The 10,863-nt window shown below is 36.7% G+C and overlaps 1 protein-coding gene across 2 annotated transcripts in view; it reads left to right on the top strand.

Moving 5' to 3' along the window:
* The first annotated feature begins 601 nt into the window (after positions 1 to 601).
* LOC106884241 (solute carrier family 35 member F5) overlaps positions 602 to 10,863 on the top strand; it is a 109,595-nt gene continuing 99,333 nt past the window's right edge. For both annotated transcript variants that reach the window (XM_014935509.2, XM_014935511.2), the window contains exon 1: positions 602 to 778. The gene's annotated coding sequence lies outside the window, so the exon portion shown is untranslated. The remainder of the gene's footprint in view (positions 779 to 10,863) is intronic.

Genomic DNA, 10,863 nt, shown 5'->3' with positions numbered 1-10,863 from the left:
AACTTCCTATCTACTAAACGTTTTTAATAGAAAATATAATTTTCTTAGAATTTTGCAATATGAAAAGATAAATTTTTTACTTGAACCACACCATATAAATTTTGATTTTTTTAATACATATTAGTCTTATTCCAGAGTTTTAATTAATTTAGAAAACGAAAAGTTTTATGGAAAAGAAAAGAAGCCCCAAGAAAACATGTTAGGAGGTCAGATAAATATATAAGGGAGTGAAGGACGAAAGAGAGGAAGGAAGAAAGAGAGGGAGAGAGGAGAGAGGAGAGAGAGAGAGAGAGAGAATGAAAACAGGAAAGAGGGGTAAACTTATCTCTTACTTTTCCTCCAGTTAAAAAAAAGTAAAATTGACTCCAAAATCGCTTACTATAAATAATATCGTGCAGATAACTCGGTTCACGATATTTATGACAGCAGCTTCCGCTTCGATATTTTATTTACCCGAACAACCAAAATGTTTTTCGGTGAATTTCTCTATTTGCGTATTGCATATTTGTGAAAGCTTCACTAAAAACGCTTTACTACTGCCGCCGTGTCGATAACTCAATTCCCCCCACAAACACATTCATAGAAGCTTCCTCGTAAATATCTTATTTATTGCCCGGGTGAATAGTATATTTACTACTATTCGTTCCGCTGCTGCTGCTAATACTACGACTTGAAGCTAAACCCCCGTCGAGTGACAGTTGCAGACGAAGCACTCTGGTAAATGTACTGCAAATATCTGTCCTCATACTGTACTAGGAAATCATAAATTACTTGAAAGGTAAGATTATAATAATACTAATAAATAGTCATTACTTTCTTTCAACTTTAATTGTTTCCTACTTAAATGTTCTGTCACTGAATTCATGTCGTATTCTTTCATTTTCATTCAACCGCCTCGTCTCATCTCTGCGTGTATTTAAGGAATATTATAATCTGCTTGTTTGTTTATATCTGTTTATCTGAATCGAATATATAAACTTTTTGTCTCGACACATATATTAAATGTCATTCCATGTATGAATATTTAATTATCGTGTTTCTTTCTCGTTCTATCAATATTTCAAAATATGTACGTATTTCTTTTTAATGTGGGTATTTCTATATTTTGTTTGTAATCATTAAAAAAAAAAACCCCATCAAACTTTCATATTAAATCTGAAGTTTAAAAACAAGTTTAATTTAACATTAACAGCCTTGAATATTTATCTGAATTATTGACAAATTGTGCGTCTTTAAGGATTTCCTCATTTATTTTCGTTCCTGGTTAAATGAAGGAGTGAACATCACCCAGTCGTATTTTCTTTCATTTATGAATTCGAGGCAGTGAAAGGAATTCTAGAGCGACGGTTAGCAAACGGATTTACCCCTATCTTTTCGGTTTTAGCTTTGAATCAATTTAGTCATTTAACTAATATATACCCGAGAAGAATTTGGAAACGATAGGCGTCATTTGTCAATTCCTCTCACCCCTAAAATTCCAGTCATCATCTCATTTTTATATTCTCATATCTCACCACAAACTACATTAATCTCTTGTAGGGTCGATAGAAGTACCATCAATTATTATTGACTGGTGAACAGCTTTTTGTGAATCTTGCCTGAATAAAAATAATATCATGATTTATTCATTGCAAGAGGTGAAAGCTGGGTGGTTTTCAATTCTCGACAATAAAACTGTTTCGCCTCTTTTTTTTTTTTTTTTTTCGTTAAAACCTTTTCGCATGTCATTAATTGCTTCTATTTTGCTTTAATCCTCCATCTACCTTTGCAATTCAGAGGATTTTACAATATGCCATATACCTTCATGTACATGTGTATGTGTGTGTATGACACAAACACACACACACACACATGTATAAATATGTATCGAATGTGTGATGTGTGTGTCCTTGCATCCCCAATTCGAATCCCTTTACATTTCATCACTTTTATTTTTGCCGTTGATAAATAAGTTGTAAAAGAATGCCGTTGTATCCAACCGACTCCTTTCCCCTCATAAACGTATCGGATGTTGTACTTAATAACCCTCTCTTCCAACCAAAAACAATAGGGAGGTTGCCCAGATTAGTATGACTCAGTTGACACCTCAAGACATCGTTCGGCTTCAGTTTCGTTTGTTACTATTGCCCCCTCTTCTTTGTACCAATGGACAGGGTTAGGGTTAGAAGAAATTAACCCTGTCCATTGGTACCACTGACTTTCTACGCCCACATCTATTTTTCTTTTTGTAAAAGTATTTTATAGCACATTAGTATGCGGTACCCTTGTTGGTAAATGATGATGATGATGATATAATAATGATAATAATATCTGATTTAGATTTAAGGTCAGTAAATTGGAAGGGGATTAGTCGATATCATCCTACCTGCTTGTACTTTATTTTATCGATCCCGGTGGAATGAAAAGCAATGTTGACCTCGACGGGATTTGAACTCAAAACGTCAAGAGCCGGAAGAAATACGGCAAAGCATTTTGCCCCCAAACACTGACGAATAATAATTATAATAATAATAAGAAATTGGGACCGCTAAAAGTCAATAGAGCACCTTTATTATATCCCTGAACGCTAGTGTCCGATCCATATGTTTATTATTCCAGTGTATATATATATAATAATGCTCGTGAATCTGTTATGATTTTCCCTTGGAACGTCGCAACAATCTCCCTTGATCAGGTTGTGGTTTCAAGCTTATGTAGAAAAAATATCTACAATTAAAAATCATGTTTTCTTCAGTTAAATTCTGTTTGTGAAACCTTGATGTGATTTAAGAATGACAAATTGTCAACTGTTGCGATGTTGTGTATTTTTAATTGATTATCTAAACATGTCTCGTGTCTGTTGCTTATCTTTTATTTTCCCCTCCTATCATCAGTTTTTCGTTGACTATATCTATTCGTGATTCAAAAAAAAGGTCACAGTCCGATTATCTCACTTCACCTTTTGTTCATCATATGGTCGTTGTCTACAGTTTGAATGGCGTTGTCTTATCAGCTTGTAACCCTGCGTCCACATCCCGTCGGGGATTGTTGATTCGACTTTAATCATCACTTTTCAATCGATTAAATCAGTTACCGGCATTGAACTGGGTCAGTTTTGTTGAGTACAGCCCTTCCATTCAAATTTGCCGACTTATATATTTCAAATAGTGTAAGAAATTATTTAGAAATTACCGACAACAATGTTTACAGAGATCTACTCAAAACGAAAGAAAGCCATTACTTATATATAATCGGGGTCGGTGACGATAAAAGGGTTAGGGTTATATCGGAACTTGTAAGAATGTTTTTCGGTGGGGCTTTGGATAATTCACACACGTCGATTTGTTTCCTCATAACTTTCTCAAATGCCTTTCAGTTGGTGTAGATGACGATTATATCGGAATTTGATCTGTTAAAAAATTTGGGGGTGAGGTCAATTGACACACCTCGACTTCGTTTTCCTCAGACGTTTTCAACGAAGTGCGTGAATTAACTGCCACTTTTTTTCACATCAGCTTCCGATATAATCCTATTGTACACCATTTGTATACAAAATAAACCTATTGTACACGTATTTGTTGCAAATTTTATCTAAAAATATCTATTTTTCAGTAAGTTATAAGAAACACAGTCGGTAGAGGGCAGACATCTGTTATGCTCGAAACACTGTCGTAATTACTTGTTCTGAGTTCAAATCCAGTCACTCATCTCCTATAATAAATTCGTAACCTTTCTACCTGTGTAATAAATCGGTATTATTACCCCTTGGCCAAATCATTGATTTGCTGATTTAACGGTGCAGAGAATCTGCTGTTCCTCAGTTGTTAAATGAATTTGCGCAGTATCCCTGATAAAGTCTTCCCACCTCACCGTGTAACATAGAGACACACGCTGTAGTGTCCTAGTTCAGAGTGCTCTTTGCTATAGTAAAATTTTGTGTAACCAAATTATCTGTTATTTTCCTACAATGCCGAGTTTGAAAATTTGTATCTCGTCAGCTGAGCTGGAACTTACGGCCGTCTCTGGGTGGGAGTTTGTTCAAATTCTGATAGTTGAATGCAGAACAGATATCCAGGAAACCTTTGGCGATCTACTGTGCTTGATAAGACTCGTCAGGCCAAGTGAAATCGTCGTGGTCGTTGCCAGTGACATGTAAATGGCACCCGTGCCGGTGGTACGTAAAAAGCATCAATTGACACTCTTGGAGGGAGTGGTTGGCGTCAGAGAGGACATCCAGCCTTAGAAACCATACCAAATCAGACTGGAACCTGGTGCAGCTCTCTGGCTTACCAGTTCCAGTCAAACCGTCTAACCCATGCCAGCATGGCAAGCAGACGTTAAATGATGATGATAACGATGGGTTTATGGAGCGGTTGTACACAGGCTTGATATACTAACCCTAATAGACCATCATCTTCCATAATGCTCTGACTTCCAATGGAGCTCAGCTTGTGTGCATGTGCGTTTTATAGAGCACTATTGCTGTAGCACTTTGATTTCTGTGGTGGATCTACTCCACCCCTGCAGCATCTCAGAACTTTACTTTTGAACTGCAGTGAGTTCATTGAATATACTCATTGAGAAGAGTGTCAGACATGGTCCCCTGCATGTCTCACTTTACTGTGTACCATTATTTAAGTACAGAAGTTGCTCCTTAGCCACAAATTGGTTTTGATCAGAGCAAAAGCACTCCAGCTTTGATATTTTTCGAAACGTTAGCATGCTGGGGGAAATGCTTGGCAGTATTTCATCTGTCTTTACATTCTGAGTTAAATTCTGCTGAGATCGACTTTGCCTTTCATCCTTTCGGGGTCGATAAATTAAGTACCAGTTGCATACTGGGTCGATCTAATTGACTGCCCCCCCTCCCCCAAAATTTTGGGCCTTGTGCCTAGAGTAGAAAAGGATATTTTTATTTTCTCTGATTATAGTGTGCTCTGGACTCCCTTATTTAATTTATCCTCTCCCCTTTTTTTTTTTTGGTTTTTAAAGGTGATTTGGTTGCTATTTATAGTAGATTGAGTGTTGGGTAGAGGCTTCACCACTGACTTGTTCATAGAATTTTTGATGTTGGGAAACAACATGCATATAGTTCGGAAGCTGTAGATATTGTATCCCTGATTACAAGCTCATGTTTGTACTCATCTATTGAGACATGTTGTTATCCGTCTACTTTTTTAGGTGTGAGCAAAAAATAAATTGAAGATTTTGGGGTTTTTTAAGAGAAACCTGCTTAATATATTTTTGCAAAATCAATTCCAACAATATAAATATGTAAAAGTTCTCAAAAGCTAAACACTTGGTTACGCAGTTATTGTTCTGTTAGATATTGACATGGGTGTTTTCTTCCTGAATGACCAAATGTTTTATTATAACAGTATGCACACACACACACACACATACACACACACACACTTGCAGGCTTTGAATAATCAAGCTCTTTATGGTTAAAAAAATTTTTTTTTTTTTTTTTTTACTAAATTTAACGTGAGAGGATTTCTTACACTTTAAGATGGTCTAATTCTTGATGGGGTGGAATAGATTTGATTGAATTGAATTTAGTATTTCACAGGTGGTTAGTTTTCCAAATTGAACCTTTAAGGTAATTAGATTTCCCCACAGCATCTCCACACTTAAGCTGTCTTTTTGATTGTGCACAAAGGTTCTATATTTAAAGAAAGCATTTATGGTGTTCAGCCTTTTCCCAAGAGTATTGTCACTGTCAGTGAACATACGCCAGTTAAGATCTGAAAGCTATGTTCTTCATTTGATAGTTCATTAACTTAGGCTTTTAAAAATAATTTGAATAATGTTTCTGCTGGTATTTCTTTAACCCTTTCGTTACTGTATTTATTTTGAGATGCTCTGTGTTTCTTTGAATTAATTTTAATTACAACAAAGAATTTAGTAAAATAACTTAGATATCATTAAGATCGTGTTAGGAACATAAATTGTGACTAAGGTTTGGTGGAAGATTTTAATTCAAAATTTAAGAAAATAAGACATTTGTACTCAGAGCCAGAAGTGTTTTCAACCAGGCTGGTAATGAAAGGGTTAAACAAACTACAATACACTGTAGATGGTGTCTGTTATGTTCTCTCATTGCATAAACATCTTGTACAGAACTTTGAAAATGAGCATGCACAAAAAAGAGAAAAGAAAAAAAAAAAAGCAATTATTGATTTACCTTTGATTTTGGGATACCTTTTAAGATACATTGGCATTTTAACGATGTGCAAAATTCATCCTTGTTGCCAGCACCCTCTCTGTAGAAAGTGCAGACTGCCACAGTATGTGTTCTATCATTTTGGATAGAGTAAGCCTAGCTAGACAACTTGAAAGGTAATTATCAATACTTTCTATAAAGGGCAAATTTCACAGTTACATTATGCTTGTCGTCTCTAGAATACAGCAGTTTGAAATTTTTCACCATTATCACGACTCCAAATCTTTCTGACCAGAACCAGTAAATCATAGTTTTGTCATAACTGTAATCAGGATCTAAAAATTGAGTTGATTCCATAGCTATAATTTTTTTATTTTTATATTTTTTTCATTGAATTGAATTTGTAATTCCCGTTGCATCTGATAATTTTATAGGTTTGTGTGTGCATAAATTTAAAATCAAAGATCAGATATCTAGCTAATTTTCAATTTAAAAAGGCATTAGACAAGGTTTGAATCTCTCATCTCTGTTATTCAATGTAATTGTCAGTGCAATAAGGAATGCGAATGATGTATACAGTTTGGCTCAAATAGATCTAACACCAATCTTAATGGTGCAATTTTTGCTGACAAACACAGGGTTCTTTAGAAATTAAAAAAAAAAATTTTAATGTATAGCCTTGTTTGGTTTTAATATTGATGTTAAGGTCAGTATACTTCAAATGAATGTACATTATTTACATTTGATGGGCATATGGCGTAGTAGTTAAGAGCGCGGGCTACTAACCCAAGATTCCGAGTTCGATTCCAGGCAGTGACCTGAATAATAATAATATCAAAAAATACCTTAGCAATGAGAACCCAGGTTCGAAATTTCCCCAAGACACCTGATGAAGGTTGGAGGATATATCAGCCGAAACGTGTTAACAACAAACAAGTTGAGGACAAATATCCATCAAATGTAAATAATGTAAATAATTCCTCATCTCTTGAATATGGAACTGTATTATTTAAATGAATGGCACTTAGGTCAGTGTCATGTGAGATGGGATTGGAGAAGATAAAATGTGGCGTCATGAAATGTCACAAAACTATCTTAGCATCCTTGCCCTTTGGGCCTTTTAATCTGTTTAGAAATGAGAGATTCTGTTCATTCTAACCTGTATTTATCAATCATTTCTACTGCCTGTTGTTTAACCTCGGGTAAGGTCTTGAACAGATGGGTATTCCTGCCCTAACCATCCTACCACTTTTTCCATGTGGAGTGTATCTAGGACAGTCATTCTCTACCTTGGCCCAAAGGGCCTCATTGTGGCCTCCAAAACTCTTCTTTCTAGGAATGAATTTTTCCTTAGTTGATTTGTTTTACTTTTGGTGCAGCCCCTAACAATATCTGGGTTTGGATCTGGCCCAGATATTAAAAAGGTTGAGAACCATTAATCTAGGATATAGACTCACAATCCATCTGGTTAACCTATCTTCTAAGTTATTTTCTCTTTCTTATTGATTACTGCTGTACTGGCATACAACCTTGGGGAGAGAGTGAAGGAGTTTTTGAACCAGTCTCTTTATAAGCACAAGCTCAATAATAATGGTTTCAAATTTTGCCACCAGGGCAGCCATTTTGGGGTAGGGTGTGTGTCAATTACTTTGATCCCTAGTGTTTCACTGCTACTTAATTTATCGACCCTGAATGGATGAAAAGCAAATTCGACCTCGGTGGAAATTGAACTCAGAACATAAGGATGGTTGAAATGCCACAAAGTAGTTTGCCCGGTGTGCTAACGATTCTGCTAGCTCACTGCCTGGGAGAGTAATGAGACCTGGAAATATTATCTTATTTCCACATGGCGCCATTAAAGTTAAGATAGACATTAGTTGTGTATTTTGGGGAGGTAAATAACTAAGGAACGTTTTGTTTGTGGAGATGAGTTAATGTATGACTTGGTTAGCAATTTCGTAATTGTTGAGGATTAAATTTAAAGAACTTTGCAATAGAATAGGTGCAGGCTTGAGTGTGTGGTAAGAAGGTTGCTTCCCAACCACATCGTTCTGGGTTCAGTCCCACTGTGAGGCACTTTGGGCAAGTGTATTCTACTATAGCTTCGGGCTGACCAAAGCCTTGTCAGTTGATTTGGTAGAAGGAAACTAAAAGAAGCCCTTTGCGTGTGTGTCTTTGTGTCTCTGTTTGTCCCTCCACCACTGCTTGACAATTGGTGTTGGTGTGTTTACATCCCTATAACTTAGTGGTTCGGTAAAAGAGACTGATGGAATAAGTACCTGGCTTAGAATAAAAATAACTACTGGGGTTGATCTGTTCACCTAAAATTCTTTGAAGTGGTGCCCCAGCATGGCCAAAGTCTAAGACTGAAACAAGTAAAAGATAAGAGAAGTTAGGTTTATCAAGTATGAAGTAGGGGTCAACAGTTTCGCTTTCATTTGGAGGGGTAATCGTGAAATCATTTTGGTTGCAGAGCTTGTTTAGGGGTTGGCTTGATGTTATAGGCCGTTAAGTGAATTTAAAATCTTTTTCTTTTTTTAAACAAGTTGACTGTCCATGAAGACAGCCCCCTATTTGTTCAATCATTCATGCTCTCTCTCTCTCTCTCTCTCTCTCCCTCCCTCTCTCCCTTCCTCCCTCTCTCCCTTCCTCCCTCCCTCCCTCTCTCACTCTTTCCTATCTATAGAAGAGAATTAAAAGTATTGGCTGTATAAATTGATAAAAGACCAAGCATTTGTACAATGGTAGTACAATTGATGGAATCACCTCCGTATATTACTGGTACATATTTTATCAGCATTACAAGGTTGCAAGGCAAAGTGTACGGAATTTGAACCCCGAGCTGTGACAGGCAGAGCTGTGGAGTCGAAACAAAAAACTTTGACTCTGACTCCTGTACTATTGGCACCTCTGACTCTGACTCCTCTTTATGTAATTAAGTGATTGTGGTCTACATATCTCATAATGCATATGCTTGTACTTTGAGTAGGCCTATGTGTTATAACTGGTTTATATTAAAGAATAAAGATATTGGGAGTCGGTATAGTTTTACTGACTCCGACTCCAGCTACCCCTTAATTGTTTCTGACTCTCTGACTCCATGGCCCTGGTGGCAGGTGAGACTAAAGCATTGGGGCTTTCTGTGTGTCACATACTTCTGTTGTTTGGGAGATTAACATTTTAAGTTCCTTAAAATATGCTCACAAGACCTCAGATCGATGAAAGAAAGCATGTGAGACATTAATGCATTTTTTAAAGGCCTTAGCATTGTCACTGAAGAAGCTAAATGGGGTCCCACCTAGGACTCAAAAGTGAACTAAGATTCTGGGAGTGTAGCCTCTGTCCAACAGGTGACTAAAAGATTGTCTTTCAGTTCTATATTCAAGAGATGAGGAATTATGTACATTATTTACATTTGAGGGATATTTGTTCTCATCTTGTTTGTTGTTAACACAACGTTTCGGCTGATATACCCTCCAGCCTTCATCAGGTGTCTTGGGGAAATTTTGAACCTGGGTTCTCATTCCTAAGGTATTTTTCATTATCATTATTATTCAGGTCACTGCCTGGAATCGAACTCGGAATCTTAGGGTTAGTAGCCCGCGTTCTTAACCCTAAGATTCCGAATTTGATTCCAAGCAGTGACCTGAATAATAATAATAATAATGATAATAACATCAGAAAAATACCTTAGGAATGAGAACCCAGGTTTGAAATTTCCCCAACACACCTTATGAAGGCTGGAGGGTATATCAGCCGAAACATTGTTGATAACAAACAAGATGAGGACAAATATTCGTCAAATGTAAATAATGTAAATATTGTCTTTGTTGAGTTTTGTAGACATCTTTTTATTTTTCATCCCCCACCACCACTTGTAAGTGTTTCTTTGCATTGTTTCTTCTTGTCACCATCTTTCTCTCAATCATGATTAAAAATACCATCAGTCTATTTATCGCATTTAAAACTCTTTGGTTGTAAACATCCACTGACTTGTTTCTAATTCTAATTTTGTTGTCATCACAACATCATGCCTTTGATTTCCTCCATTAGCTTTTCCCAAATATCTGCTTCGTACTTTCAGCATCCATTTCATCGTGTGTGTGTGTGTTTGTGTGTCCTTCTCTGTCGCTGTTTCTCTGTTCATTCACAAAGACACCTACACTTGTACAGCTTACATTTAATTCTATTTGCACGAAATAGCGAATGACAACTGAGAAACGATGGCGAGAGACATGCAAACATGTGGATTGCAATAGTGGAGTGGTGAATCATGCGAGCATAGAATACCGACAACACATGCATGATCAGCTGTTGTACCCACATATTTTCCATTGGCCCATCACACATGTTGTATAACAAGTGTGGTTAGCAAATGAGTATGTAGGAGTGGGGTGATGTTTTGAGGTCAACGACAAAAAAAGGATGATAGGATGTGGGAGATTGAAAGTCTTGAAATTTTTAAACTTAATTTTCTCAAGCCACCCATTTCCAAGATATTTCAGTGTCCCCTTGCAGCCCCGCTAAAATCTTTGTGGTCCCCTTTTTGGGATGCCGCCCCTTTGACACCCATGCCACATTCCTAATGCCCCCACCCCAACTAAGTCCTTTTTCTGAAGCAAATTCAAAACAATTGTATTTCACAAATAAAGCTTAACCTAACGAAATTATTATTTTGTTGTTTGACATGAATCACTACCCCATTATTGCCCCCCCCC

Source organism: Octopus bimaculoides, chromosome 2 (assembly GCF_001194135.2).
Source record: "Octopus bimaculoides isolate UCB-OBI-ISO-001 chromosome 2, ASM119413v2, whole genome shotgun sequence".
NCBI classification, from domain to species: domain Eukaryota; kingdom Metazoa; phylum Mollusca; class Cephalopoda; order Octopoda; family Octopodidae; genus Octopus; species Octopus bimaculoides.
This window is presented reverse-complemented; position numbering and strand designations above follow the sequence as displayed.